Source organism: Eretmochelys imbricata, chromosome 4 (genome assembly GCF_965152235.1).
Source record: "Eretmochelys imbricata isolate rEreImb1 chromosome 4, rEreImb1.hap1, whole genome shotgun sequence".
NCBI classification, from domain to species: Eukaryota; Metazoa; Chordata; order Testudines; family Cheloniidae; genus Eretmochelys; species Eretmochelys imbricata.
In genome coordinates, this window is record NC_135575.1 from 72538703 (window position 1) to 72553406 (window position 14704).

General features: G+C 42.8%; 1 protein-coding gene across 4 annotated transcripts in view; it reads right to left on the reverse strand.

The window, feature by feature from the left end:
- Positions 1 to 14704, reverse strand: part of CBR4 (carbonyl reductase 4) — a 66619-nt gene that overhangs the window by 30878 nt on the left and 21037 nt on the right. For all 4 annotated transcript variants that reach the window (XR_013345943.1, XR_013345946.1, XR_013345945.1 and 1 more), the window contains exon 7: positions 128 to 196. The gene's annotated coding sequence lies outside the window, so the exon portion shown is untranslated. The remainder of the gene's footprint in view (positions 1 to 127; positions 197 to 14704) is intronic.

Genomic DNA, 14704 nt, shown 5'->3' on the forward strand with positions numbered 1-14704 from the left:
AAGGACCCTTTTAGTACTGTGTAATAGTTTAGTTTAAAAAATGTTTCATGTTCAGTGTGTATCTCCATTCATCCTGCGCACACCATTGCTTTTGAACGGTCTATAATACCCAAACCATGGTACTTACCCAGTTGAAGAGACTGGAATTGTGTCACAGAGGCCATCTTGTGATTAAGAGGAGTTCTTGATTATGTTTCTATTTAAAAAAAAACAAACAAAAACTATTTAGTAGGTACACAGAATTGTTTGGTAAACAGCCACACTTTCTATGTTGTAAGTTAATACTTTGCCCTCCATGTAGAGAATCAAGTTATTCAGTAAAGCTCAAATTTACTATTTGGTTTATGACAGGTTTCAGAGTAGCAGCTGTGTTAGTCTGTATTCACAAAAAGAAAAGGAGTACTTGTGGCACCTTAGAGACTAACAAATTTATTTGAGCATAAGCTTTCGTGAGCTACAGCTCACTTCATCGGATGCATTCAGTTTTGGTTTATATTTACATATTTAGGAACAGTTCCATACAGTTGACCCCACAGCAACTCACTCAGCAAAACAAACTGAGTCCTGACATAAGTGGTTGTAATGCCATTGATACCAATGGTGTTGCCCCTACTTACACAAGATCAGTATCTGGCACAGTATATTAAATCTGGTAGGGCTTTTGAGAATCAGAATACTTGTTTTATAAAACAGCTTGTCCCTCTAGTTTGCTATTGGTGTGTTAAAAGTAGTTCCCGTCAAATAGTTTATGTAAACATTTTGCTTCTCAGACAAAATGTCTATCCTTGGCTTTCTTTATACATACCCACGCACGAATTAGGGATGTAAATATTGTTTAAAAAGTTAAATGTTTTAATTTTAATTGTTTAACTGGTTAACCAAGGTCGCAGCCAGGGCTGGGGCACATCCAGCCGGCCAGCACAGGGCAGCCCTGGGGCCCCTCCAGCTGGCACAGCTGGGGCTGCTCCAGCCAGGGAGATGGAGTTTATCTGGTAAGCTTAATGCTTACCAGTTAATCAGTTAACCTTTTACATCCCTAGCACAAATAGTAAAATCAGGCCTTTAACTAAAAAGTAAGGCTGTTTAATTAAACACTTGGCTGTGCTGTAAACGGTGAGGATGTTGTAGGTTTACCAATGCAGAAAAATAAATCAGAGTAGCATAAGCAGGGAGAGACACGTGTGCTTGCCAAAAAGCTACACACCTATGTGAAGTTCACTGAATCATCAAGGTCATTTTATAGAGGGAAATTTAAATTTCTAAGCCAACTACACCCAACTGAGGCTACCAAATGTGACTAACTGATAATGTAACTAGTTACTTTAGACCAAAGAGTTCTCCACTGTCTCAAAGTCCTCTGCAATTAAATTTTTAAGTGTGTTGGAAACCCTCTCCATTCAAGCATATTTACAAAGCAATTCAAGACTACTACATAAGGTGGCTGCATCTAAAGTTTCAAAGAGCTATTGGGGGAGGAGGAAGCCTCCCATTAATAGCAATAGGAATGAGGTGGCTGAATCCACCCATTTTACATAGAATGTGTTCAGTTTTTTGGGGGGTTTTTTAGCTTATGGACCACATCTTAATACAGCTCCCTTCACTTTCTCGATTTACAAAAGCTTGGTGGCATCTACAGCTGTTGCTTACATAAAAGTAGATAAAACTCCTATATAGATTAACAGCTGGAAACAAACATCCAGCACTTCATGATGTTTCACAGCTATTTGGATCAAAGGCAAATGAACCACACTGCACAGTTTGGGAACACCTGGCTTTGAAAAGTTTAACTTTTCCAGGTACACTACCTTTTAAACATTTTTCTGCACTTCATATGGTAATGAACACCTCAATTGTCCAAAAACACATCTTATCTCTGCCTCCAGCCTAGGTAAACAGCCTTTGTGCCCAGTGCTTCATGGGGGCTTAAACATTCCCCTGACTCAATAGAGCAGTGATTCTCAAACTTTTGTACTGGTCACCCCTTTCACATAGCAAGCCTCTGAGTCTGACCTCCCCCCCCTTATAAATGAAAACCACATTTTAATATGTTTAACACCATTATAAATGCTGGAGGCAAAGCAGGATTTGGGGTGGAGGCTGACAGCTTGCGACCCTCCATGTAATAACTTCGCAACCCCTCTTCTCCACTGCTACCAATGTAGCCTCCAACTCATAGTAGGCTATGCTGCTTCTACATGTATCCCTCCCCTCCCTAGGCGAGGCAATCATCTAAACCAACTAGATTACTCATCCAGCATTTTCCCCTTGATCCAATCCCACCCTTTATGGTGCAGATGGAGTTGTGCATGCTGTGGTTGAGAACACCTGCACCAACTCCCCAGACTCACTGCTTATTGATCATTCTGCACCTGTGATAAGCAGGATTTCCCCATATTAATATAGTTCTCAAATGGCAACAAACGTTTTCCCCTCAGCACCTTTCTGCTGCTTATCATGTGACTTACATAGTCATGGTTCAATACAAAGAAGAGGATATGCTCCTTGCCTCAAGGAGTTCACAATCTATATCATACAGTATGCCCATTACTTTGGGTCTGTAATGTGGAATTTGGATAAGGCAAGCATTATTTTGTCTTTGCACCTAACCTTTAAGTAAACTGATTAAATCCTATGCTGCACTATGTTCCTATTAAAAGATTTGGGGGTTTAAAATAAGGCTCTCAAGCACATTCCTAGGGAGAAAGCATCAGACTGAGAAGCATCAGTACCTGCAGGGAAATGACCTCATAAATGCCTAAAGAGGTGAGACTAACTTGGCTGCAGTGACTCTAGGAAATCAAGTGACTGCAGTGCCATATATAAAATACCAGTGAAGGGTCAGACTCTACTACTGACCTCACCTTCTACTTCTGTAATAGTACAACCAAGAAACACCTCCACAGCAAGAGCGATGGGGAAAAAGAATAGTAGATGGCCACTGCTCAGACTGATTAGATCATTTACAACAGAAGCTACAAAATCTCATCACACTGAATGGGCTAGATTTTGCTAGACTCCATTTTTTAATCATTTGGCTAAATATGCTGTTAAAATTGTTTGGGTCAACTCTTGACCTAAACTTAGCAAAGAACAACACTCTCAAAGTACAGCTAAAAGGGGGAATGGTATTACATCAATCTATCCAGCTACACACTCAGCCCAGAAGAAGAGTCTGTCCTATCTTGGGGACTCTCTTTCTGCCCCGCCATCCCCACAAACATGATACAGTTCTGTGGTGATCTGGAAGCCTACTTTTGCCGTCTCTGACTCAAACAATACTTTCAACACTGAACAGCACACTGATACACAGATACCCACAAACAGCACAAGAAGAACTCCACATGGACTCCTCCTGAGGGTCGAAATGACAGTCTGGACCTATACATAGGATGCTTCCACCGACGTGCACAGGCAGAAATTGTGGAAAAACAACATCACTTGCCTCATAACCTAAGTCGTGCAGAACGCAATGCCACCCACAGCCTCAGAAACAACCCTGACATTATAATCAAAGAAGCTGATAAAAGAGGTGCTGTTGTCATCATGAACAGGTCTGACTACCAAAAGGAGGCTGCCAGACAACTCTCCAATACCAAATTCTACAGACCACTCTCCTCAGATCCCACTGAGGAATACACTAAAAAACTGCACCATCTACTCAGGACACTCCCTACACTAACACAGGAACAAATCAACACACCCTTAGAGCCCCGACCGGGGTTATTCTATCTACTACCCAAGATCCTCACACCTGGAAATCCTGGATGCCCCATCATCTCGGGCATTGGCACTCTCACTGAAGTCCAGATATGTGGAGTCTCTACTCAGACCCTACACCACCAGCACTCCCAGCTCTCTCCATGACACCACTGATTTCCTGAGAAAACTACAATGCATTGGTGATCTTCCAGAACACACCATCCTAGCCACCATGGATGTAGAGGCTCTATACACAAACATCCCACACACAGATGGAATACAAGCTGTCAGGAACAGTATCCCTGATGATGCCACAGCACAACTGGTTGCTGACCTCTGTAACTTTATCCTCAAGCACAATTATTTCAAATTTGGTGACAATATATACCACATGGCCCCACAATATGCCAACATTTTTACGGCTGACCTGGAACAATGCTTCCTCAGCTCTCGACCACTCACACCCCTTCTCTACCTAAGCTACATTGACGACATCTTCATCATCTGGACTCATGAGAAGGAAACCCTGAAATAAATTCCACCACGATTTCAATAGCTTCCACCACACCATCAACCTCAGCCTGGACCAATCTAGGTCCACTTCCTAGACACCACAGTGCAAAAAAAATGACGGTCATGTTACCACCACCCTATACCAAAAACCCACCGACCGCTATGCCTACCTTCATGCCTCCAGCTTCCATCCTGGATGCACTACACGATCCATTGTCTACAGCCAAGCGCTGAGGTACAACTGCATATGCTCCAACCCCTCAGACAGAGACCAACACCTACAAGATCTTCACCAAGCATTCTCAAAACTACGATACCCACACGAGGAAATAAGGAAACATCAACAGAGCCAGATATGTACCCAGAAGCCTCCTGCTGCAGGACAAGCCCAAGAAAGAAACCAACAGAACTCCACTGGCCATTACATACAGTCCTCAGCTAAAACCTCTCCAACGCATCATCAGTGATCTACAACCCGTCCTGGACAACATTCCCTCACTTTCATAGGCCTTGGGAGGCAGGCCAGTCCTCGCCCACAGACAACCCACCAAGCCGAAGCATATTCTCACCAGCAACTACACACCGCACCATAGTAACTCTAACTTAGGAACCAATCTATGCAACAAACCTCGATGCCAACTCTGACCACATATCTACACCAGCGACACCCTCACAGGACCTAACCAGATCAGCCACACCATCACCGGTTCATTCACCCGCACGTCCACCAATGTAATCTACGCCATCACGTGCCAGCAATGCCCCTCTGCTATGTACATCGGCCAAACTGGACAGTCCCTATGTAAAAGGATAAATGGAAACAAATCAGATATTAGAAATGGCAATATACAAAAACCTGCAGAACACTTCAACCTCCCTGGACACACAATAGCAGGGCTTAAAGGTAGTCATCCTGCAGCAAAAAAACTTCAGGTCCAGACTTCAAAGAGAAACTGCTGAGCTTCAGTTCATTTGCAAATTTGACACCATCAGCTCAGGATAAAACAGAGACTGTGAATGGCTAGCCAACTACAAAAGCAGTTTCTCCTACCTTGGTGTTCACCTCAACTGCTAGAAGAGGGCCTCATCCTCGCTGATTGAACTAACTTCGTTATCCCTAGTCTGATTCTTGCTTGCATATTTATACCTGTCTCTGGAAATTTCCACTACATGCATCAAACGAAGTGGATATTCACCCACGAAAGCTTATGCTCCAATACGTCTGTTAAGTCTATAAGGGGCCACAGGACTCTTTGCCGCTTTTACAGATCCAGACCAACACCTGCTATGCCTACCTGCTATGGCTACCCCTCTGATACTTACTGTAACTGTGATTCTTTAAGATGTTTTGTCTATGTGGATCTCACTTATGGTATACATGCACCCAACATCAGAATCTTTTCACTAGCAGCATCTGTTTCAATCATGTTTACACATCACATGTCCCCTTCACTCCCAAGGGCATACAGGACAGAGGCCCCAGCAAGGGAGTTGAGAGATGGTTAATTCATAGTCCCAGTAAGAATGGGAGGTGGGTTAAGGGATCTACACAGACAGGATCTCTCCAAGAATCATATAGTTACTGTAATGAGATTTTTTTTCTTAATTTTCTTCCTGTTAGCGTCTTCTCTCCTCATTCATGACTAATGGTTAGACACTAATTCCTCCCTCCTATGGAATGCAGAGGCAATCCAATGTTGCTAGAAGCTCCAGATTTAACCCCCGCCCTTCAGCTCAGGCTACCAGAAGAAATGCTCTAGCAACCAATTATTAGCCTTAAGGCAACTCAATCTAAATGCATTAAAAACCTTAAACACAATTATGTCTACATGTCCCTTTAGAGAAAAATTTCAATTTATATTCTGGTCATTTACCAAACGACCAGGATGAGAAGAGACAGATGCTAACAAAGAAAAACCAGGTAAGAAATTTCTCATTCTGTTGCACTGCTTTTCTCATTCATCACCACCAATGGGAAGTAGCAAACAGTGAATCACAGAAGAAAGAAAAGGAGGGAGGGAAAGGATAAGCAGACTTCTAATTAATTACAGTAGAACAACAAAAAGGAAAGGAAGTTCCCCTCATAAAAAGCATGATTTTAGCAAATTAAGGAATTATATGGGAAGCAATCCAGCAGCTCCCTCCTACCAATAGATGCTTCTGCAAAGGAGAGGAAGCCTACTTTGCAAATCTTCCACAGATGATACGCATAAGCTTTTCCGCCTATGCACCTAGGAACTTCTGTGAATGTTTTCCCAGATGCTCAGCATGCCAACCAGTACAAGATTTTAATGTCTTGCCTACAGCTACATTGAGGCCCCAAAGCTTTGGCATTGAGAGAGTATGAAATGAATGGGATACAACTGGCATAGTACTCCATATGCTTGAAAAACTTCTTCAGATCACTAGAAATGCCCATTTATAGCACAACCTTCCAAAAGGATTGCAATGGTTCAAACTAAATTATGGGAGAACTATTTCCCAGGAACTGTGGAAGGAAGAACTTTCCTTAAACGGAGAGGTTTCTGTAAGAATAACCTTTTCTTTCACAAGTGTGCAACACAAACAGCAGTGTGGTTCTTGCATAAATACAGGATCTAATTTCAAAACCAGAAGTAATGGTGACTAGAAAGGCCTCCTGCAGGCACCGCCCTGCCTACTGATTGATTGCAAAGCTGTTGTATAGTAGGGACCATAGTTCAGATCTTCTCTTGAGCAGCAAAAAGCATCTGGAAGCTATTCAGATCACCCAGAGTTACAGCACCTTGATATGGAGCAAGGACTCTGTGACCATCAGATGTACAACAGGCAACTTACAGAATCGTGTGATCTTAGTTTTTTAACCCTTGACCTCCCTCCCTCGTTTGTCATGTTCCTTGTGACCACGAGCCTTGGATCTGTAGGTGGTTCTGGTGGGCCACTCAGTGGAAGCATCTATAATCAGCATCACCATGGGAAGAGGGATACAGAAAGGTACCCCTCCTTTGTAGGCTATTTGGGAACTTAGGCACCAGTTCAAAGAAACAGTATAGGAATCAGGACCATGAGATGAGAGTCTATATGGTATCTCGTAGGTCAGTAAACAGACTTCTGCCCTGTCCAAGGCTGGCTGAAGTCGATTCTGGCAAGAAGCACCAAGTAAGTACTGACACCATATGACCCAACAGTCTGAGACAGATCAGGGAATGAGATGGTCTGAAGTCAGTCTACCAGCAGGTATGCCTTTGCTGATTTGGAATCTAGAAGGGTCCCTATAAAGTCTATGGACTGAGAAACAGTGAAGGATGACTTGTAATTCCCTCAGCCCTAAAGAGTGAAACGAAATAGGATGCTGGACAATTCCTGTGAGGATCTCTCTCCGAAAAGCCAGTGAGCCAAGTGCTTGCCATTTCAGATGGGCTGCCACTACTGCCAGATATTTTGTGAATACTCTTGTGGCTATAAAGACAGAGCCAAAGTTGGTACCCTGCATTGTCCCACTGTAAAGCAGAGAAAGCTTCTGTGGGTTGGATGAATTGCTATATAAAAATAAGTATCCTTAAGATCAAGAGCTGCAAACCAATCTTGACATTCTAGAGAGGTGACAATGGAGGCTAGCATCACCATTCTGAATTGTGTCCTGTTATGAATTCATTTAGTTGCCTCAAGTCCAAAACAGGACACATTCCTCTTTTCTTTTTGAGAAAAAAGTCTAAAGAGTGGATACCCCTCCCTCTGAACTCATATGGTACTTCTATTGCTCTAGATGAAGTACCTAGTCCACTTCTTCCCTCAGTTGCCTCTTGAGATGGGTCTCCGAAGAGAGATGGGGGAGACAAGGCCTGAAATGGCAAGGAATATTCTTTGATAGTCTTCAATACCCATTGATTGGAAGTAATCCTGGCCCATGCTGGAAAAAAAAAATGGTAAAGGCAGGAAGGAAAAACAGTGGGGAGATGGGAAGAGAAGGAAACTCAGGTAGATTGGTACAATGCTCTCAACTTGATCAAACCTACTGCATGGAAGATGATGCAGGGTGGGTGGTAGAAGAAAAGGAGGGAGCTCTCGAGTGGGTGAATCAAGACTTACTTTCACAAATGTAGTCAGCAGGTCTCTATTGCTGATGGGCGGGGTGGGGAAGAGGGGGGCAGAAAGATCTCTAGCTAAACTGACCTTGGTATGTAAAAGTTTTTCTCCTGATAGTGTGTAAATATCCAGGGATCTCAGTGTAGATCTAGAGTCCTTCAGAGTACACAACAATTCATCTGTGCAGAAGCTAAAACAGATCTGGTCCTTCAAAGAGGAGAACTTTTACAGTGGTTTGCATTTCTCTGGGAATCTGAGGATTGCAGCCAGGCGGTCTTTTTCCTGGTGATGGCTTTAGCCATGAAATAGGCTGTATCAGAGGTGTCCAGGGCTGCCTGGAATGAAGTACTAGTTATTAGTTCTCCCTCCAAAATAATGGATCTCCGGTCAGCCCTCACTTCCTGTGGGAGTCTGTCAATTAATGGTGATACTCCACCAGAGTACCAGTACAGACGGGTCTTGGTTTTGATGAGGCATCTTTGCTAGTGCTAGGCTTCAGAATCAGAATAGACTTCAAAGTCAGGTAAGACAAATAATCAACACTGCTAGGCTGCACAAGGTGGTCAGGCCTCTAAACTCATGGTTTAAAAAAGGCAGAAAGCCCATGACTCTTAACTTCTTTGCTCTTTATCGTTCTGGGTAAGAAGATCAGCACTGGGAATCATCCTTAAAGAAGATCTCAGATCTGCCCTGCATCAACATGGTGGAAGCAATATCAGGCTTTAGTGATGGACTCCCAACCAACGCTGAGCTCACTTTGGAAGACAGAGGACCGAAGGGGTAGCAGACCCTCTCTCAATACTGGTAGTGAGAGCCTTTAAGGTAGAGTCCCTTCTTAAAGGGATGCTGAAGGAATGGGATCTCTGGGAAGTGTCCTCCTTTCTGGAGTCAGATTATCTTTCCAACTCAGCTGATACCTTCATGGACCACTCCACAAGGCAGAGCTTTAGCTTGATATTACTGGAGCAATGAGTTCTGCCGGAGAAAGACCAGCACATAGGTCAATGGTCCAGAACATGGCTATCACCCAAAGAGAGGACACACCAACAGCATCCTCAGGTAAAAGAATAAATCCATCATATGAGGGGCATAGCTTGAAACTGAATGATTTGGTCTCAGCCATTACACAGGAAGGCGTTTTGATGCCAAGCAGAAGAAAAGAGATTTTAAAGAAAAGAAACACACAACAAGCTGCCAATAGGCTAGAATTTTGTCATTAAACTAAACTCGCTAATCTAATATTTACATATTGAAAGGATGCTCCATGGTAGCAGACAGACATTGCAGAGTTCTGTCTTGCTGCCACAGGTGGTAATAGGAAACAGAGAAGCAGTCAGGGCTGCTCTGCCATCTAGGCCTGTGGTTGGTGAAGACTAGCAAGGTGCAGACATGGCCCTAATGGACATTTCCAACTCAACTGCATGGGACATATGCACACTACAAGTGGGATCCACAGAGAGAAAGATTCCAAGAAAATGTAACTAACTTTCTTTTCCCCAGGCTTATAGGAAATTATTTTCAGTGGAAATACCCACACCCAAAGCGTATGACAAGGAAAAGCAGACTGCCAGTAATATGAAGTGGAACTGTAACTTGAGGTTGTTGGCAGGCCTCACCATCATCATCATCATCATCATCCAGATTGAACATATAGATTTTTAGTGAATTTGGCACACAGGTAGCACATTCAAAGGCTTGGGCACCAAAGTCCACAGAACCAGTGTTGCATTGAAAGTAGAAGTCTCTGCTAACCCACCAATGTGCTGCAATTGTGCTTTAGAGATACCATAGAGTGGTGAAAGCAATGAAGTGGCTTTTCTGCTGTGACCTGGTCTCCATGGCAGCTGTGATTCAGATTTTTACAATACGGACACCAATCCACAGGAAGTGGAAAGCAACAACCAAGTCATGGCACACACACACACACACACACACCCCCCAAAAGGCTTTTCACTACTGCCCTGGAGAGATTTACTCTGACGATCTCTCTATGTAATTTTGCTCCTCATAACACTGCAGTATCATTCTATTTAGTGTATGCTAAAATCAGTATGGTTTTGTTCCCTGCTAACTATCACTGTACACTAGTTAGAGGTGATTTCTTTAAAATCAAGAGATATAAGGAAACTATCATGAGTTCAAATAAGAACAAGTGACTACAAAAATGCAATGAATACTAATATAAATATTAGGGCTGTTAAGCAATTAAAAATTAATTGTACTGTTAAACAATATAATATCATTTATTTAAATATTTTTGGATGTTTTCTACATTTTCAAATATACTGATTTCAATTACAACACAGAATACAAAATGCACAGTGCTCAGTTAATATTTATTTTTGATTACAAGTATTTGCACTGTAAAAACACAAAAGAAATACAATTTTTCAATTCACCTAATACAAGTACTGTAGTGCAATCGCTTTATCATGAAAATGCAACTTACAAATGTAGAACTGTGTACAAAAAAACTGGCATTCAAAAATAAAAATGTAAAATTTTAGATCCTGCAAATCCACTCAGTCCTACTTCTTGTTCAGCCAATTGCTCAGGCAAACAAGTTTGTTTGCATTTTCAGGAGATAATGCTACCCGCTTCTTGTTTACAATGTCACCTGAAAGTGAGAACGGGCATCCTCATGGCACTGTTGTAGCTGGTGTCACACGATATTCACATGCCAGATGTGCTAAAGAGTCACATGTCCTTTCATGCTTCAACCACCATTCCAGAAGACATGCATCCATGCTGATGACAGGTTCTGCTCAATAACAGTCCACAGCAGCACAGACCGACACATACTCATCTTCACTATCTGAGTCAGATGCCACCAGCAGAAGGCCGATTTTCTTTTGTGGTGGTTCGGGTTCTGTAGTTTCCACATCGGAGTGTTGCTCTTTTAAGACTTCTGAAAGCAAGCTCCACACGTTGTTCCTCTCAGATTTTGGAAGGCACTTCAGATTCTTAAACCTTGTGTTGAGTGCTGTGGCTATCTTTAGAAATCTCACATTAGTACCTTCTTTGTGTTTTATGAAATCTGCAGTGAAAGTGTTCTTAAAATGAACAGCATGTGCTGGGACATCATCCGAGACTGCTATAACAGGAAATATATGGCAGAATATGGGTAAAACAGAGCAGGGGACATACAATTCTCCCCCAAGGTGTTCAGTCAGAAGTTTAATTAACGCATTATTTTTTTTAACAAGCATCATCAGCATGGAAGCATGTCCTCTGGAATGGTGGACGAAGCATGAAGGGACATACAAATGTTTAGCATATCTGGCACATAAACACCTTGCAATGCCGGCTACAGAACTGCCATGCATTTGCCTGTTCTCACTTTCTGGTGACACTGTAAATAAGAAGAGGTCAGCATTATCTCCTATAAATGTAAACAAACTTGTTTGTCCTAGTGATAGGCTGAACAAGAATAGGACTGAGTAAACTTGTAGGCTCTGAAGTTTTACATTGTTTTGTTTTTGAGTGCAGTCATGTAACAAAAAAAAAAAATCTACATTTGTAAGTTGCATTTTCATGATAAAGAGATTGCACTACAGTGCTGGTATGAGGTGAATTGAAAAATACTATTTCTTTTATCATTTTTACAGTGCAAATACTTGCAAACAAAAATATACACTTTCATTTCAATTACAACACAGAATATATATGAAAATCTGGAAAAACATCCAAAATATTTAATACATTTCAACTCGTATTCTATTATAGAATCATAGGATATCAGGGTTGGAAGGGACCTCAGGAGGTCATCTAGTCCAACCCCGTGCTCAAAACAGGACAAATCCCCAACTAAATGATCCCAGCCAGGGCTTTGCCAAGCCTGACCTTAAAAACCTCTAAGGAAGGAGATTCCACCACCTCCCTAGGTAACACTTTCCAGTGCTTTACCACCCTCCTAGTGAATTTTTTTCCCCCCCCCAATATCCAACCTAAACCTCCCCCACTGCAACTTGAGACCATTACTCCTTGTTCTGTCATCTGATACCACTGAGAACAGTCTAGATGCATCCTCTTTGGAACCCCCTTTCAGGTAATTGAAAACAGCTATCAAATCTCCCTCCCCCACCCATTCTTCCCTTCTGCAGACTAGACTAAATAACCCCAGTTCCCTCAGCCTCTCCTCGTAAGTCATGTGCCCCAGCTTCCTTATCATTTTTGTTGCCCTCCGCTGGACTCTTCCCAATTTTTCCACATCCTTCTTGTAGCCTGGGGCCCAAAACTGGACACAGTACTCCAGATGAGGCCTCACCAATGCCGAATAGAGGGGAATGATCACATCCCTCGATCTGCTGGCAATGCTCCTACTTATACAACCCAAAATGCCGTTAGCCTTCTTGGCAACAAGGGCACACTGTTGACTCATATCTGCGGAACTGCTCTCTTGCCACTCGGTCCCTAGTCTGTAGCAGGATTCTTCCATCCTAAGTGCAGGACTCTGCTCTTCTCCTTGTTGAGCCTCATCAGATTTCTTTTGGCCCAATCCTCTAATTTGTCTAGGGCACTCTGTATCCTATCCCTACCTTCCAGCGTATCTACCGCTCCTCCCAGTTTAGTGTCATCTGCAAACTTGCTGCGGGTGCAATCCACACCATCCTGCAGATCATTAATGAAGATATTGAACAAAACCGGCCCCGGGACCGACCCTTGGGGCACTCCGCTTCATACTGGCTGCCAACTAGACATGGAGCCATTGATCACTACCCGTTGAGCCCGATGATCTAGCCAGCTTTCTGTCCACCTTATAGTCCATTCATCCAGCCCATACTTCTTTAACTTGCTGTCAAGAATACTGTGGGAGACCGTATCAAAAGCTTTGCTAAAGTCAAGGAATAACAAGTCCACTGCTTTCCCCTCATCCAGAGAGCCAGTCATCTCGTCATAGAAGACAATTAAGTTAGTCAGGCATAACTTGCTCTAGGTGAATCCATGCTGACTGTTCCTGATCACTTTCCTCTCCCCTAAGTGCTTCAAAATGGATTCCTTGAGGACTTGCTCCATGACTTTTCCATGGACTGAGGTGAGGCTGACGGGCCTGTAGTTCCCCAGATCCTCCTCCTTCCCTTTTTTAAAGATGAGCACTACATTAGCCTTTTTCCAGTCATCTGGGACCTCCCGCGATAGCCATGAGTTTTCAAAGGTAATGGCCAATGGTTCTGCAAACACATCCGCCAACTCATTTAGCATCCTCGGCTGCAGCGCATCCAGCCCCATGGACTTGTGCTCGTCCAGCTTTTCTAAATAGTCCTGAACCACTTGTTTCTCCACAGAGGGCTGGTCACCTCCTCCCCATACTGTGCTGCCAAGTGCAGTAGTCTGGAAGCTGACCTTGTTCGTGAAGACAGAGGCAAAAAAAGCATTGAGTACATTAGCTTTTTCTACATCCTCTGTCACTAGGTTGCCTCCCCCATTCAGCAAGGGGCCCACACTTTCCATGACCACCTTCTCGTTGCTAACGTACCTGAAGAAACCCTTCTTGTTACTCTTAACATCTCTTGCTCGCTGCAACTCTAAGTGTGATTTGGCCTTCCTGATTTCACTCCTCATGCCTGAGCAATATTTTTATACTCCTCCCTCGTCATTTGTCCAAGCTTCCACTTCTTGTGAGCTTCTTTTTTGTGTTTAAGATGAGCAAGGATTTCACTATTAAGCCAAGCTGGTCACCTGCCATATTTACTATTCTTTCTACACATCGGGATGGTTTTTTCCTGCGCCATCAATAAGGATTCTTTAATACACAGCCATCTCTCCTGAACTCCTTTCCCCCTCATGTTATTCTCTGAGGGGATCCTGCCCATCAGTTCCCTGAGGACGTCAAAGTCTGCTTTATTATTTATTTAACAGTGCAATTAAAACTGTGATTAAATTTTTTGAGTTAATCAAGTGAGTTAACTGTCACTAATTGACAGCCCTAATAAATATAGATACTGAGTCACAAATAACTCCAGTTGCTTCCTATGGGTCTGATCATCAGCTGACCATCCACATTGGGAGTCACATGTGCTCAGCACCACTCAGTCCCAAAGTGAGTATAAATGCCACATCTATTTGATACCAATAAAACACTGGCTCTCATTTGGCATGTTCAAGCACACATGGTGGTTCCATCATACCCTCCACTGGCAATCTACAGCGGTATATTAAGTCTCTCAAAAAATAATATTCCATTGGTATCAAAGGTTTCATATTCTTATTGGCTAACCTATGCATTGCTAATTAAACCTTTAAAATCCTAGAAAAGTGTTAGAATAAAAGCAGTCAAGAGAAGGTAATTTATTTGACCTGATCTGATGTATACACACAAACGATAAAATAGAGTGGGCAGAATCAAATTACTGCAGTCCAGGTAGCTCCTTTCACGGAACGAGGGGAGATGGTGTTAGAGGACCTCAGAGTCTTAACCGCTATACTG